The following is a 12,917-nucleotide window of genomic DNA, read 5'->3' as shown; positions in this document are numbered from 1 at the left end:
TGTGTGAGAAAAACCAGCCCTGTAACTTGCCTGGGCTTTGTTTCTGTCCATGACCACTGTCCCCTTTGCCAGGAATTTTACCTTTTGAGATGAAAATTCATCTACTCAAAAAAGAAAATCATTGCGAGCCTGGTATGTATTGGTGGGGGAGGGCACAGCAGGAAACAGGCCCGGAAGGTATGTTGCCCACAGGACAGGCAGCTGCCTGGCGAGTGAGTAGCTGCACATTCTGGAAACCGTGAACTAGGCTTGCATCATGAGTCTCCCACTTCTCAATTGTACGGCTTTGGGAAAATTTGCTTAATTTTTCTAAGCTTCATTTTCTCATTTGTAAAATGGAAAATAAGAATATTATTTATCTCCAAGAGCTGTTGCACAGATGGAGCCACGGTAATGTCAAATGTGTTGGAACACTGTAGGGCAAACAGTAGACATTCAATAAACGCTAGGTATCATCCACTCCTATTGTCACTGTCCGCTGGTCAGTGTACAAAGTGTTGGGTGTGTAGGAGAGAACCAAACACAGGGCCCTTGGTCTTATGAGACTCATATTTTACAGGGGGTAGGAGACAAGAGGCACATAAGCAAGGAAGTATAAAGTCAATTAGATAGGAACAAATAATATAGACAAAATAAAGGAATAAGGAAAAATAAAGAAAAGCAAAGTGAAACGAAACTTTACTGAGAAGAGAAATAAGACTAATACAAAGGAAAGCACTCACCCTTCTCTAACACATCAGACCCCTCGCCTTAGAAAAACAAAACAGAATCCCCTCACTTAGCTCCCTTTATTCATGCACAAGACAAGAACTGTCTTGGGAAGCATCTCTGCTAAATCCTAGACACTCCTGAAATCTCTGGACTCTCTTCTGTTTCTTCTCTGAGATTACCACTGCCAGTGCTGTTCGGCATCTTCTATAAACTTCTTTGTTTCCTGGCTATTTCAGGCCACCCTCATTAAAAAGACGCAGCATCCAGTTGTTACGGGGAGTAACTCCCAACCTGTCAGATGTCATGTGCTGCGTTTGGGTCTCCCGATACCAAAGAAAAGACTGAGGACAAAGGAGGTGAAGAGTAGGCAAGTTTCAGCAAGAGGAAGCTCCTGAGAGGCAGGAGGGGTTCTGGAAGTGGGATGCCTCTGAGGCTCTTTGTCTAGGGGGTTTTATACAGTAAAACCACATCACAGGTCACTCTGGGTCAACTATAGTCAAGCTATAGGGCTACAAGTACAGTCACTTAGGTAATATTGATCCAATACAAAAACATGGTGCATAGCAAGGGTATATAGTGCGGAGAAGAACAAAGGCATTTCTGGAAAGGGTAGCAAAAGTCAGATGTTCTGGTCATCTAGCTACATGTTTGTTACATTGTTTCTCCCTGTTTGTTTTATTTAGGTGCAGCCTTGAGCTGGAGTTTGTCTCTGGGGAGGCTCACATCCTGTCTCCATCTTGGGGCCTGGTTTCTGTCACCTCAGCCCTGGACTACAGACCTGCTTTGCCTCGTCTCTGTTCTGACGCCATCGTGGGCCTGGTCCCTTTCTAATCACCTATCAGTCGCCACCTGACTTAGCTATCTGCACTAGTCAGCCCCAGTCTCTGTTCTCTTGACTCCACCGAAGACATAGGGCCTGAAAAAAACACCAGGATCAATGAGTGTCCTCCACCACAGAGCCACACACTGGGAATAGACATGAGAGTCTAGTGTCGCCCTGACTTGGCAAGAAGGAGCATGCAGAGCAGATGCAATCAAAGAAACCTCTGGCAAGATGGTACAAAGTACATGTCATTGCTCTTACCGAAATAATCCCCAGAGAGTACCTGTAAGTGCTTCTGAAATTGAATTAATTACTCAATGAAAACCTCAGAGGCAAGAAATCCTGATTATAGTTTCATTTAATCTCATCGCCTACTGTTTGCTCTGAGTGCGTTTAAAGTCATAATCACATCTCCTGTGATGGAGGATTTGGGTTGGTTTGTGGCCACATGTGGCAATGATTACAGATCCACATCAAATGTAAATGTGACCTCCCATGGTACAAACCAATGTCATTTCCCTACAATGTGACCGTGTTGTGTTGACTCTGGGCATATATGATTTAAATCTACAGGGAGCCCTCAAAAAAGATCCTTAAATTATCCACAAAGAAAAAATACTGTAGTTAGTCCCTGATGTAGCACTTTGATGTTATTGCTCACCACCAAAAACAGAGATTAAAAAACAAAAGTATGTATTGGTTTGCAATATTACCATGGTCCAAAGAGGATGATCTTCTGCTTTATCCATGCAAGAACAGTGAGAGAAATCTTCAAAATCTGTGAAAAGCTGAGAATCCAAAGTTCCCTTTGGTCTATGTACTCTGCAAGGGCCAGTCATTGCCCACCCTGGTCCAGCTACAGAATGGCCCTCAAGGCGGCAGTCCACAGGGGACGTCATCATCACTGAGGCCTGGGGTTATGGACCTTGAGAAACTGGGATTGACTGGGAAAGAATCTCAGCAAGTTGTTGCTCCCTATGTGCTTTGGCACCTCTGAAGGTCTTACAACATTAAACACCAAATTAAAAGTATTAGTGTCAGCAGAGAGACTTGGTGATTGCAAGGTAAAAGTTTTCTATTTTATTACCTTTCAGGTCATGTGTTATTACCTTCTGCGCTGAGCCCTGCAAAGCACATAACATCACCACTACCACCCACCCACCTCATCCCCACCTAGTAGGCTAGGTACCAAGGCTGTGCTAGGCAACACTTAGGTCAAAGAGGCAAGATCTGCAGCTCTGGACCCAGGCACATACCTGGGTATATACAGCTCCTCCATATGTGACCTTGGACCATGCAGTGTACATCTCTGCCTCCATTTTCCCCTCTAATAATATGGGCCTAACAAGATCTCAGAGTGCATTCCTAAAGATTATTCAGTTTCTAACATACGAAATACTTAACATAGTATCTGGAGCATAATACAGCTTCTATTCCTGGCTCACTGAACATAAGTAGTAAATACAATCATTTCCATTTTGCAGATGAGAAAACCAAGGCAGAGTGGAAAGTAAGTTCCCTAGTCCTAAGCAGCAGAGCCAAGACACTAAAGCTCTCTCTGCTCACTGCCTGGGTGCGAGTCACTGGGGCAGTGCCTGGATGAATCAAGACACCTCAACTTCTCAACTGTGTCTTCTCAAGGAGGAGAAATTCCCAGTTATTAAATGATAAAGAATTAAACTTTTTCAATAACTGGCATTTTAAATAAGTGGAGACTGGTTCCAAAATATCTTTTACATACTGGTATGGTTTTCTTGAATAAGTGAGAAACGGGTAGGGCTGGAGCTACTTCCTAAAGAACTAGATTAAGCATGATTACCCTGATGGGTGGGTATCATGTAAACTTCAGCTCACATGTGTGTTGTGTCCAAAAACCAGCGTGAAAACCACTTATCCAAACCACAACCATATTTATCACTTCTATATTGTTGCAAACAATTCCATGTGTGTTCTTGCTAGCCAAACAGTAAGCATCCCAAACAGGAACCATATTTCTCCTTCCCTCATATAGATCCCAGCTTCCTCCATGCCACCAGAAGAAATCATCATTTGGCATAGGAGGGGGGTGTTTTCTCTATAAAGTGTCATTGATCACAAGAGTAGGGCAGGGACAGATGATCTAATGATGAGTTCATATTAACATATTATAAAAAGTTGTACAGAAAAAAATAAACACTCTAAGGGGGTCGGGGATGTAGCTCAGCGGCACCAAACCTGCTTGGCAAGCACAAGGTCCTGAGTTCAATCTCCAGTACTGGAAAAAAACAACAATAACAACAAAAAGTTTTATTGCAATATGGTGAACCAAAAAGCATTTCATCTCTACATTTTTTAAATTATAAAGCAGGTATGATGGCACACAAATGACTGTAATCCCTGTACTCTGGGAGGCTGGGGTAGTAGGATCACAAGTTTGAGCCCAGCCTGGGAAAGTTACCAATTTAGTGAGCCCCTGTCTCAAAATAAAAAGGGCTGTGATGTAGCACAGTGCAAAGTCCCTGGATTCAAACTCCAGTTAGAGAGAGAGAGGAAGGAAGGAGGGAGGGAGGGAGGGAGGGGGAGGGAGGGGGAGGGAGGGGAGGGAGGGGGAGGGAGGGGGGGAGGGAGGGAGAGGGAGGGGGAGAGAGAGAGAGAGAAGCAGTTAAATGAAACTTTCTCAATTCATCTCACTGAGATCTAAAAGCAGAAAATATTTTTGAGTTCTTAAGGTAGAGCTTTCAGACTGCCAAGAAAGAATTACCTTTAGTGAACTCATACAGGCCAAAAGAAATTAGGTTGTGAGCAGTTACTTTATTTTTGCACCTTGACATGGAACTTGAAGGTGGGTGGTAAGTGCCTGAGTAATGTCAGGAATCCTGAAATAATGAGCCAAAAGGCTCAACTCTCCCAAGTAGAGACTGAGAGCGAGACTCCAAAGATGGAAAAGAATTACTTGTTCAATGACCAGAATAGATATTACTTCCCTTCATTTCAACTCGCGTGTTTTGAGGGCACATAATTTTGCCACATATTTTTTAACAAAAAGTTCAATGATACAGAAAGAACACAAGCACCCATTTAAATAAAATATAAAATGCTGAGAAATCTGAGTTTACAGTCATGATCATAGCTGCTTCGGAGCAAGTGAAGAAAAGAGGGCTCTCATTTTTCTTTAAGAAGGCAGACAAGCCTCTGAAGACCTTCTCAAAACAAAAATGTGATGTACATGCTGTTTTCCCACTGAGATCAATAGAAATTAAATCTCAAAGATTCACAAATCAGGAAAATATCAGTATTCTTAGCACCCATAAGAATGTAAAACAGTTAAATGATTCAAATACAAACTCCAACCCCATGACAGGGTCTTCTGTTTTATTTTTAATTTCATTTATATAGTAGCTGATCAACTACAGGAAAAACTTGAGTCAAATACAACTTTCTTTTTTTTTAGATACAACTTTCTTTAAATGAAGGGTAGCTTGCATGTTAAATCCTTCCTAAAGGTTCTGCCAATGGTAGCACGTCTACTAAAGTGAACATACTGGAAAAGAATTCAATTGCTAGGGGGAAAGCTATTTCATTCTTTCAAGGAAATCAATTTCCCATAGATCCTTTCAAGTAGGTTCAATGCCTGAAATGTTTTGGGAAAGGCAGAGCACTGAGTTTTCCTGCAATGAAACTGGTTTCTCCAATAAGGTGATTTCTACCTGGGTGCAGGATTGGGGGGTAAATCAGGGGAGTTGACACTGCCCTGTTATTTGAATTTTAAAATACCCCTCTCTCCTCCTTTAGTGTATAGCTTCCTGTTTCCTCTCTGTGTTCTGGAGCTACAACTAAAGCTAAGCCCTGATCTGTACTGGTCCTGAAAAAGTCCTTAAGACCCTTCCCCTCCATCCTCTAACAGGAAGTGGTGGCTTGGTATGCATAGAGAGGCTATGGCTGATCAAGTCTTTGCTATGGCCAGATTCTTCTGTGAAACTGGACCTGAGGTTGAGGACAGGTGGTTAGCAGCAGGCAGGGGAACAGGGAAAGTCAGATGCACCTTGTAGACTTCGAAGGCTTTTCCAGGAAGTATTTTCCAGGCAAAGATCATGACTATCAACCTGCTGTCTTACAGTGGCAAGCACTTTACATACAGAGGTGCTTAATCCCCTCAGCCCACATGGGAGACAAAATTATGGCCTCCATCTTCAAGGAGTAGAAACTGAGGTTTAGGGAGTTTGAATAACTTGCTCATGTTTACGTGTTTTTGAAGGTAGATATGTTCAAACTCAAATCTCCTATTCTTCACCACTCTTTTCTCCCAAAGTGCTATTAGCTGGTAACCTCCAAGGTTCAATCAGAGAGCTATAGAGCAGTTTTCTGAGGATTTGGGAAGTAAGGGGCTGGAAGAACTGGGAAGCCCAATGAAAGAAGGAAAGAGACATATTTTTAACTGCATATTCTTGTGTACATCTTTATATTCTTTTTTTTAACTGCTTACAGTGCATTTTCATTATTTGGGGATTTTATAGTTATACATTTGCCTAGTGTCTGCAATTTATTTTCAACCTCCAAATCTACACTTGTATGCTTTAATGGTCATTTACAGACAAGCACCGAGTGGTGAAAATTTGTGGATGCCCCACCAAGCCCAGTGCTGGCTGAAGTGGAACCAGGCTTGGCCTTCTGGCTTCAGCTCGGGTGCTGAGATAGGCAGAGGGTGTAGACAGCAGAGGGGGAAGTGCTAGAAGCTCCTGCCCTGTGCCAGCTGAACCGGGTTTGAATCCCATTCTCTGCACCTGTAAGTGGGGCCTCAAACAAGTAAGTCTTGCTACTTCTGGAGCCCCATTTTCTCTTGAAAAAACTAACAAAAACAGAATCTACTTAGACAAGTTGGTTTGAGAATTGAAGATGATACTCCGCAAAAGATCTCTCTCTATACGTATCTATATATGTGTATATATTTCCTCAAGCAGCAATGGTTCTGTATTCGATATTCCTACAGTGATTAATGAGAAACAATTGCATGTGTATTTTCACTACTGGGTGTGAGCGAGTTTGTATGTATGTGTGTGTATGTATGTGTGTGTACGTATGTGTGTGTGTGTGTGTGTTATACCTGTACATGATTCTTATGCTTGTGTGAGCCCAAGGGTCAGAGGGGAGCATAAAAACAAGGCGCATCCCCTGAAGTGTTAAGGATGCGATCCAGATTACTGTGAACCCCAGACTTTAGGCAAAGGGCTCACTGGAGATGAGGAAGGTGGGAGGAGGCTGTGCTGACCAGGTGGGCAAGGTGATGGGCAAGGTGCAAACGCCACAGTCATCTCCTCCTTCGGGCGCTTCAGGTCCGCACGCAGGGAGGACTCAGAGATCGCGCTGAGACCCAAAGGTGAACCCACAGAGGCCGGGAAGAGCGAGCCCTAACAACTCTCACCCAGCCACCCGGCCTTTGGAGCACGCATGCGCCTGTCTGAGAAGCAGGACACGCCCAGTGGAGGCCCCGGGTGTGCACACGTGGAGGGCTGTGGAGTGGCTGCCCCAGTGACCACTGCGGAGCCAGCTGTGGGAAAGCTGCAGGTCTCGGAACTTGATGGAGACCAAGCAGTCAGGCTCACCCGGGGGGCCTTTGGATGTGGGAATCGTTCCAAGGAGAGTGCATAGCTGGAATCAGGTTCTAAAAGAGCTCCGCGAACAAAAAAAGGCAATGAACTTTACCTACAAAATACATTTTTGTTTTTGTTGTTGTTGTTTACTTCTGCTGCCTGGTATATGACCAGTGTAAGCAGTGGGAGAAAAAAAATTATACATTTTTTAGTTTTGGTTTTAGGGTTATTGTTGTTGTCGTTGCTGCTGCTGCTGTTGTTTCTAGATAAAACTTTGAGATGAAACTGAGCACATCTTTTCAGGTACCTTGCCAAGCTCCAGCTGCAGACAAGGATACTGGGGCGGCTGTGCTCCAAGGTCCAAGACCTTGTCTTTACCAGCTGCTTGACTTCAGCAGAGATGCTGAGGCAGGCGCGTTCCTGGGTGTCAGGAGACAGCGGGGACTCTGGTTGGGGACCTCCTAGTGGCCTCTGAGCCCTCCCTAGAGCACACAGTGGTCAAGGGCAGGGGCTGCAGGCAGCCACCCAGAGCGCCTCCTCCGCAGTCTGTTTCTCAGGCATCCCCCCACTCCCTCTCACGGGTGGTTCCCCTAATAAAACCCCGGAGTGTTAATCCTGTCTTGGCATCTGCTTCTCATACGACCCGGACTGATAAAACAACCACATTTCCAAGGCTTTGTGAAAGTTACCGAGGTATGAAGAAAAGAAACAGAGACCTTGGAAGCTCCACCGTGTGCTCTGACGTCGCTTGCTGCCACTAGGCCCATCTGCTTCCAAGACTCAAGGCCACCAAGGCAGAGATTCAAGTCTTGAACAGATGACAGGTTGCTGTACCTTTCAGACCCTTTAAAGGTCATAGGTAAATGAATGTTGAGTCCACAAACGCCATGAATCTGTTCTACTGAGCATCCAACAGACTCTAGCTAGGCATTATGACCCATATATGCATCTAGAGAGGCCAGGGCCATTCCTCATGCCCTTCCCTGCCTTTTCTCCTTGATGAGTTGCACTGGCTCTCTACACATACTTCAAGTCTCCCTTATGTAGGAAGCCCTCCCTGATCTCCCGGACAAGGCTCCTCCCTGTTTGTAGAATCTTTAAGAATTTGTGCCTAACTTGATCGAGATACCTATGCAGTAATTTTTTTTTCAGGTACCAGTGATTTAATGGCTGGCTTAACATGGCTGGGACAATGAGATTATTATCACCATTACCTCACAGAACAAGAATTACGGAGGCCACCAGCGGTATGGGTGGTTTAGATTTTCTATTGTCAAAAACGTGCCTTTTTCCATTTGCCCATTGACCTCTTCCTCTAAGTTAGAAATAAAGCACCTCAGCCTCCAATCATCATCACCTCAAACACACAAAGGTGGGGAGAGGAGAAGCATTCCACCACTTGCCTCTCATTTTTGAGTAGAAGAAGAATTCTTTTTTTTTTGGTACCAGGGATCGAACTTGGGACCTTGAGCTTGCAAGGCAGGCACCGGAACCACTGAGCTAAATCCCCAGCCCCCTTCCAGGAATTCTGCCAGAAGATTCTACCTTTTGTCTCACTGCCCAGAACAGAGTCACATGGCCATTGCAACCAGTCATGGCAAAGGGGAATAGGAGTATATGACTGGCTTAAACCAATAGTTCCTTGAATGGAACACAACTTTCTTTGAATATATTGCTGCTTTTTCTTTTTTAATCGTGGCCATATTAGCCAGGAAGATGCAGAGTGGCTGTTGAGCAGAAAACCAACAGTGTCCCCCTAACTCTTGATTCATTTTGGGGTTTACCTGCCACTCTCTGCTACCGCACTGTACAGTTCTCACAGGGCAAGAACCCTGTCTCTTTCATCTTTACATTGTCTATAAATGGCCCATTGTGGCACTCGGCAAGTGTGTTGAGCATTTGAAACATTCATGTGTTTGTTGAATAAATAAACGTAGTACACTTAGAAAACCATAGAGATGCTAAAAGATATATGCTAACTAAACAAAATATTTAAACAGTCCTCCAACACCTTCCCTGAATGATTAACAGTAATTCTGTCTCTAGGGCAGAGATCAGGAGACTCTGGCTAGGGAGCTAGATAACAGAGCTTTGGAGCAAGAACATCAGACTCAGTCAGTCACTCCAAGACCCCCTGGACTTCTGACTGAGTCTGCTTTAGCACTCATTCTTGACCACAGCAACTATTTAAATAGTGACCATGGATAAATGGCACGCCAAGAGGTGTTTGTGTTAATTAAAATGAATATTAGGAAAATTTCACTGGAAAACATAGACAACCACAGCCAAAAATGTCTTGATTTCACATGAGATCCACTACTTATCAAAAGCCTTTTCAGTTCTTAGACTTGAAAGAGGTTTCAAACGACAGGATAAACTTCTCTACTTGGATTCCTTTAACTCATCTGGTGGTTTGTTTGCTTTTGTATATTAATACTCTCCTCCTCTTCCATTCTGAGACTAGAAATCAAATAATAATTGCTCTCCAAGGATGACCTTGCCTGATTTGAGCTCAAACATGTTTTATTAAAAATTTCACTCAACAAAATTTTGAAATGAATAATTTAAAGAAATCACGGATATATCTAGAGAAAAACAAGACTCTGAAGGATAGAGGGCATAAATATCATTCCACAAACTAAACTGTGTGTGCAAGAACTTGTGTAATTGTACTATATGTTTTCTATAAAGTAATTTGACTTCCTTCTGAGCTCCCATTAGGCAAGGAGAAAATTAAATTCAATGAGCTTAATCAATGAACTCCCCATCCACCCAGACTACACTAGAGTTTGGGACATAGTTTCAGGATTCCAAGCTATCCTTAGGCTGAAGGGACCATCTGGTCTATGGTCATCCATCACAAATTTTCCCACATGCTCAAATTGTTATAAGTCATTTCTCCACTGATGTGGGATCCACAGAAATGTTCTCCCATTCTCCACCCCTCCCTCCCAGCCCAAAGAAATCATTCTTTATTCTGGGAGTAATTATTGTTGATAGTTGAGCAGAAAGATGACTCTAAATAAATAAATTTGCTCTTTGCAATTTTTAAAAAGATTTTTCTTTTAACAGGACTCAAAATAGTTTCTAATGTTATGAAAAGCAGCGGAGCATCAGGGTCATGAGCATGAACTCTGAAGCCAACAGATGATGTGTGACCTTGGGACATATACTGAACTTGTCTGCCCTTCAGTTTCTTCATCTGTAAAATGAGGATGATCCACCTACCTCAAAAGAACCAGAGGGCCAGGGGTTTAGCTCAGTGGTTCTGCCGCTTGCTTCAAAAGCTCAAGGTCCTGAGTTCAATCCCTGGCACCAAAAAAAAAGAACCAGAATGAGTTTTACCTGAGTTAATATACATAAAGTATTCAGAACAGTAACTCATATTTAAGAAGTACTGTAACTGTCATTTTTATTTATACAACAATCTAGCATGTTAAAATGTGTATTACATTTCATATATTCAGTAAGGATTCTATTGTTCATCCTATGCTGAAGCTTCTGTGATTAAATAATGTGGGGGCAGAAGAGCTAGGTAAGTCAAAGTGGCTGAGCTCGGGCTGCAGTAAGAGGACAGGTCATTCAACAGTTCTAGGGCATCAGAGGGGTCCCCAGAAGGAGGAGCCAAGTTCTCCAGGCAAACAACAGAGGAAGCTGCCCTGAGAAGAGCAGCAGCAAGACAGCCCCAGGAGTAAAGAAGAACGGCGCCTGTGGAGAACTGCTAAGTATAACAAGGAGAGCAAGGTCATATTATTGCTCTGCAGAGAAATGAGGCTGGACACAGGGTGAGGACCTAGGCCCCCGTGCCCAGTGCAGAAATTTGCACCTGGTCATGGCCGCTCAGGGCAGCTGGGGAGCCACTGTGAGGACTCAATGAATGCAGCGGGTCCATCACTACTGTGGGAGACGGAGAGACGGAAGGGACAGGAGATCCACAGGAGCTATCCAGATGGGGAGAAAATGAAAAGTTGGATACAAGTAGAAGCCATGGAGACAAACCAAAGAGGAAAACCTTTCCTTTAGGTTTTCACAGAAATTGAGGTGAGTATGTATCCCTCCCTCACCATCCCACAAAATCATAAACTCAGCGATCATTTTATAGATTCCTTGATTCTGACAAGTTTTATGATGTTGAGGGATAGAGTGAGGAAGAAATACATAAACACACAAATTCCTAGCTTGAGACATGAAGGGGCTGGTAGACGGATCAGCAAATCTGGAGAAAGTCCTGCCTAGAACACGCCCTGCTGGGAGCACCAGTGTGGCCTCACTGCAGTCCGGGCTGCAGGCCACTTCCCTGGGGCAGGCTGTGCTGGGTCTCCTCCCTAAAATGCAGCCACCACCACCCTCCAGCCCCTAACTTTGTTTTATTTTTCTTCAACATATCTATCTGTTCCTGACATTATGCTATCTAGCTTTCTGCCAGTTTCTCCCACTGGGAGCCTAAGTTGCATGAAGGTAGGGATGGTGTTAGTCTTGTTTTCTTCTGAGTCTCCAGACTTGTGTGTCTGGCACAGAGTAGCTGTCCAGAAAATATCGGTTGTGGGAAAGAACAATGAGTCCAGTTTGGGACCTGTTGAATTCGTGGTTTCTGCAGGACCTACTGTAGGACGTTTGAGAAAGTCAGCAAGTCACGAAAATATGGACCTGGTGCTCAGAGTGATAAAACCAGAGCTACACAGATAGTGCTGGAGTACGAGGGAAAAGTAAGCCAGAGGGGACGAGGACAAGTGGTGTTGCCCCACAGGGTAGTTCTGTCGGAAATTAAAGCCCAGGCTGGGCTCCTGAGACCTTCCCTGCTCAAGGGAGAGGAGAGTACTTAAGACTGTCTCTGGCAGTTAAAGAACCAGGAGCCCAGAGAGGAAACAGTTTCAAGAAGAAGTCTGACAAGCAGGACCAAAGGTACAGAAGGACCAAGATGACTAGAATAGAAAAGTAATTGCTTACAACTGTCACTTTCCAGGAAACACCTGATGGAAAAAGACAAGATTGGAGGGCTGGGGCATTTTTGTTTTGATCTTTAACCACAAGCACACATTATCTTTAACTGGAATTTGTATTAAACCTTCTTATTATCATTTCTGTCTTTTGTTCTGGAAATACATGCAAGTGGCAGAAGCAGCCTTTAAAAGTTGATTTTGGTAAAGTTCCTCTCAAAGTCAAAAGTCATTTCAGTTCTAGGTCTAGCCTCCCAGACCCCATGTAAAACTTTCTAAGGAGAAAACTGAATCACGTTTCTGATCCCACAAGCCTCACGAGGACATTCAGACCATGTGATTCACTGCCCCCAGGAGATGAAAAGGAGCCAGCATGGGTCCTCACCAAAGCTTGTCACTCCCTCTCGTCTGGCCCAGCGGAGAGCAGGTGGGTGTGACGTGAAATGTATTACGAATTTCTCTGAGTCTCAGGGGCTCCGGACAGTGCTGGACTCACTTCAGAAAGCTCGTCCTTCTTGCTGGGGTGTAGATGGGAGGAGACGCTGGGCGCATGATGCATATCCAGGGCAGCTGGGAGCAGAATCCTCTCCAGCTGAGAGTGTGAGACTGAGGCGAGGAGAAAGGCGAGGCTAGCAGGAGCACCTGCGCGTCCTTTAGGTCTGTTGCCTGTGGGTTCGTGGTGCTTCTCAGGCGCACCACACATTACAGTCACCTGGGGAGCTTTCCAACTCCAGAGTCCAGGGGCAGGGGCTCATGGAAGGAAGGTTCTCAGCTTCCTAGGTGATGCCAGTGTGCAACCAAAGTTAGAACTTAACGGAGCTGTGGAGCCCAAGGTCATTGCTGGGAGGACACTGGCCAGACCCAATTTCCCCAGGCTCT

The 12,917-nt window shown here is 44.4% G+C and overlaps 1 long non-coding RNA gene across 1 annotated transcript in view; it reads right to left on the bottom strand.

The window, feature by feature from the left end:
• Window positions 1-12,649, bottom strand: part of LOC147829260 (uncharacterized) — a 205,734-nt gene extending 193,085 nt beyond the window's left edge. Inside the window, exons 1-2 of the long non-coding RNA XR_015449363.1 lie at window positions 12,424-12,649; window positions 10,330-10,410 (exon numbers count right to left, since the gene is read on the bottom strand). This is a non-coding gene — a long non-coding RNA (uncharacterized LOC147829260). The remainder of the gene's footprint in view (window positions 1-10,329; window positions 10,411-12,423) is intronic.
• Between the last annotated feature and the right edge of the window lie 268 nt (window positions 12,650-12,917).

Source organism: Heterocephalus glaber, unplaced genomic scaffold, assembly GCF_053883595.1.
Source record: "Heterocephalus glaber isolate CG9 unplaced genomic scaffold, H.glaber_assembly_v1.0 deba00000676, whole genome shotgun sequence".
Classification (NCBI taxonomy): Eukaryota; Metazoa; Chordata; class Mammalia; order Rodentia; family Bathyergidae; genus Heterocephalus; species Heterocephalus glaber.
Note: the sequence above shows the minus strand (reverse complement) of the source record. Positions and strands in the feature narration are given on the sequence as shown.